Genomic DNA, 4,499 nt, shown 5'->3' with positions numbered 1-4,499 from the left:
CTACAAACTACTCACTCATGATACCATGGTGATCGATCATATTAACTCCCTCTGGTATGTTGACCTTAATACATCTGTCTGGCAGAAAACATTTGAGAAACTATGGAAGTCCCCCATCCCCCCTAAAATCAAATGCTTCAGGTGGAAACTGATGCTGGATAGACTGCCTATTAGGAATAGCATTGCTGCCTTCGACCTATGCTCTGTATGTAGGAAGCCTGAGACTATGCGGCACATCTTTTTTGATTGCATTTTTGCCAGAGAGGTCTGGCTGATGTTTGGAATTTCCATTACTGAACATGTTTGTACTCTTGATATTATTGTTGGATTCATTTATGGCCTCAAGAAGGATGCTAACCTATTTTGGCAAATTCTCTCTTCTTTCATACTTTGGTTTATTTGGAAGCCTAGAAATGAGGAAAACTTCCAAGGTATTGATAGGACTCTTACTGGGTTTTTTAAGAAACTCACATGTTATAAAATTGCTGTGCAGGTATGTTTTTTGATGAATGTTGAGAGGGAGAAGCTGTTGCGTTTCCTCACGGATGGTCGGGCAACTAGGTTCATATATGAGATGAAGGATGGCTTTGAATGGGCTAGAATTGCAGAGAACCATACTCCATTCGATGAGGCTCCAAAGAAACTGATCAAGGAACTCAGGGACAATAGAGGTCCCTACTTTGATAAGCTTGAAATGTTTACCCAAGTCTTGGAGCGGAAGAAGGTGGTGTGGATGGAAGGGCCACAAGGATGGACAACATGGGTGGAAAACCAGGATGAGATTCTGCAATAGGTGTCCAGTAGCCTCTAGTTGATGTATATGGTTCACTGTATATACTCTCTCTCGTAACTCTTTTTTTGTAGGAGGTTGTCTTTGTTCAGTCGGATAATCCCATTGGTTAATGGCTGAGGCTTTGCCTCCCATCCTCGTTTTTGTATAAACTCTCCTTATTTTGGTCTCTCGATATTTAATATAAAAAATATATATTTTAATGCTTCTTTGTGATATAAGGATTGGGTTTGTTTCTTCAATAAATTATAAGCGCATTAACAAAAATGTTGAATATGCTAAAATTCAAATTCAGAACATACTTTGGCTACTTAGATTTTACACCAATAAGTCACTTTCCCTTTCATGATAGAAACACTAAAAAATGTATCAAGAATATTTCAATTCCAACATACCCTGTAATATACATTCATGTTAAGATTAACTCTGATAATAATTTCAAATTTGAAACATGACATAAATTTGATTCTAATAAATACGAGATGCTAAAAAAATTTTACTTGCATTTTTCCACTATTTTCAAAAAAAATATTTTACAGATTTTTTATATAAATTTAAATTTGGTAATAGAAAATTTCTCTCTAATAAATTGCATTGCAGTTAAAATAGTTATCAGTGTGCCCATCAAACATCTAGTTCAAATTGCTAATAATTAAAATTACATTTACATTTAAATGTTAACTGGTGTTTATGCCTAACTCCCTACTCCGTTAATCTAACGGATAACCTGGCCATCACTATCGCTGTCAGTCTCGCTTCTGTCTGCTTGCTTGTCCATGTTCACAGAGCTCTGAATCTGCTGAATTTGAGGCTGCATCTTCCCTTCCAGCATTAGCACCACTTGTCCCATGCTTGGCCTAACCTCCTCATCATTTTCAATGCATAAAAACCCTACAATACTTGCTCTTCTCACCTCCTCAAGATCTCTCTCCTCTGCAATACCCTCCTCCACAATATTAATCGTGTTGCCATTGGAAATTTGAGTTGCTGCCCACGAGGGAAAGTAATACTTACTTGAATCTTGCTCGTTTAAATCCAGATTTCTTCGACCAGAAATGATTTCCAAGAGCGTCATACCAAAACTGTATACATCCACCTTGGGAGTGATGGGAAGACCAGAGATCCACTCTGGAGCCAAGTACCCTCTCGTTCCTCTTGTTGTGGTCAGGAGGCGGCTGAAATCTCTACCCAAAAGCTTTGCCAATCCAAAATCTGCTAACTTGGGTGAAAAATTATTGTCCAGAAGAATGTTTTCGGCTTAATATCGCAGTGAATGATGCAATCTCTGCATTTTTCGTGGAGATAATGTAGCCCTCTTGCAGTGCCTAATGCGATATCGAATCGGGTCTTCCAATCAAGTACCGTCCGTTTGCTTTTCGAATTACTTGAGAAGAGTAAAGAATTTAGAGATCCGTTGGGCATGTAATCATAAATCAGAAATCTTCTTGATCCTTGAACACAAAAGCCTCTTAGCCTGACCAAATTCACATGTTGTATGACTCCAAGAGAACTGATTTCCGCTCGGAATTGCTTCTCATCTTGTCTTGAACCCTCCATTTTCTTTACCGCCACAAGCGTGCCGTCTATTAGGGTTCCTTTGAACACGGTGCCGAATCCTCCACTCCCCAACTTATACCTGAAATTCCTAGTTGCAATCCTCAACTCCATGTAGCTAAACATTCTAAGAAAAGAGCTCGAGGAATCTCCATACCTCTCTATCAATCGTGGCCGATGTCTCTGCCGATGCCTCCACCACATTAAAGTTGAAAAGATACCCAAAGCAACGGCGACAGCACCAACAATACCTAGCACTACGTCTACAATAGTAGTTGTTTTTTCTTTGAAGAAGGACGATTTATTGGCCTTCGGCAGTGAAGAGGTAGCTACTCGAATAAAAACATTTGAATTGCTTTTGGATTCAGTTGTAAGCATGTTTAACAAATCTCCTGACCAGATTTGGCACGGCCCTGAAGGCGATTTGAAAGTAAACGCAGTGCACGAGCAATTGAAGAGGCAGGCTTTCTGGCATTCATTCTTTGTGGTTGCAGGGTATGAGGAAGCGGAATCAACATCAGGCAATGTGACGCCCGGCTGCAGGAATCCGTCCGCGCTGCCATTTTTTGCAACGCAGTTTAAGGGGCTCTGCCGGACACAGCCACCGGACCACCACTCTTGGGAATCCCAGGTGCGATTATCTGTGGGGGTGAAGCCTTCCACGCAGCTGCAGAAATCAAGATTGTTGGAGTTGCAGCTTCCGTAAGCGCCGCACAAACCATATACGGCACATGGATCTCTTGGTCTAGACCACAACATACTCCATTTACCGTCATCAAGCAGAGCATAAACTTGCAATCCTCCAGACTTAACTAGGACGGAACGTAAGAGCATATTCGTGATAGCCATCGATGTAAAAGTAATATACAAACCAGAGTCGGTATCCTCAACGCTGATATTGTAGAGGCCTTTAAATTTTGTCATTTCTGGAATTAGCCTGAAAACATTGGTGTCCCATATTCCACTTGCCCAATACTGTAGAGAATTATTCAATGTTAGCACGAATCGTTTGGCCCCAAATGGATCCATTTGGTAAGAAAAAAGCCCAGGAGCAGGATCCAATAAACTTTTCCAAGAGACTAGCTTTCGCTGTCCACCGAACCTCATCCCTGGCAACAAGGTGTCAACAGGATAGTCGAAACTCTGCCAGACAGTTTCAGATTTATTATCATCACTGAACATTACAAAATTACCAGATTCTAATATCACCGCCTGGGAGGCCTTGCTCGATATGTTGGCCGACCAAAGAGACGCGCCCTCTGCATCGAACAGTCCCAGATGACCTTCTTTTGACAGTTTCAAAATGCCAGACCTGTTTCTCGCGGGAGTCTCCCTGTTAGCCACCCAAACGAACGTCTTCTCTGTGATATTGGCATACCAGATGCCGATATACCAGTTATTGCTTCCATTTGGGCTGAAAAACCCCAATTCAAATGTGCCATTCTTTGAAATTATTGTCTGATTTCCAGTAATCCACGCGTCCAAAGAAAGAGTATCTCCAGCCTTGACTGCAGCATCATAATATTTCAGCTGAATAAACACTGTAAAAAGGAAAAACAGGCTTAAACAGAACTTTTCCCTGATTTCACCCATCGCTGAGGTATGGAACGAACATCCCTCTAGCTTTAAAATGCAAGAGAACTAAATGCGAAGGAGGAAATTTCCCTGAAAGAGAAAAGTTAATTCCAAGACGCTTTTCAATTTAGAAAGGATACACAATTTCCCAAACTTGTAAGCTTCAGATTCACACCAAAGGGCTTGGAATGCACGCACAGTGTCACATATAAGACAATGTAACGGCCGGAGAACCGCCATTCAGAAACAAAAGTTTTGAGGGTCAAAATTGTAGTGTTTGTTGCAAGCGCATGGAAAATTCTTTTTTTATGTTGCGTGGGAAAGGGTTCGGAGAAACGTTGCTGGGCAGCCAAATTCAGTCAACTCAATTTTAACGGACATGGATAAGTCAGTTGTCGTAGTCCGCAAAGTAACAATGTATGAAGTCATGGAGAAGAGCAACTACAAGACTTTTGCCATGGGCTTTATCTAATCTGCATTAGGGGAGGGACACAATTGTGATGTAAGGGTATTTGTCATAATTTGGTTTATGAATAGAATTCTTTTCATTATTATTTGAATATAAAAATATCAATAAATA

The 4,499-nt window shown here is 40.7% G+C and overlaps 1 pseudogene; it reads right to left on the bottom strand.

The window, feature by feature from the left end:
* Window positions 1-1,443: 1,443 nt before the first annotated feature.
* On the bottom strand, window positions 1,444-4,028 carry LOC131058438 (G-type lectin S-receptor-like serine/threonine-protein kinase At2g19130; annotated as a pseudogene).
* Between the last annotated feature and the right edge of the window lie 471 nt (window positions 4,029-4,499).

Source organism: Cryptomeria japonica, chromosome 6 (assembly GCF_030272615.1).
Source record: "Cryptomeria japonica chromosome 6, Sugi_1.0, whole genome shotgun sequence".
NCBI classification, from domain to species: Eukaryota; Viridiplantae; Streptophyta; class Pinopsida; order Cupressales; family Cupressaceae; genus Cryptomeria; species Cryptomeria japonica.
This window is presented reverse-complemented; position numbering and strand designations above follow the sequence as displayed.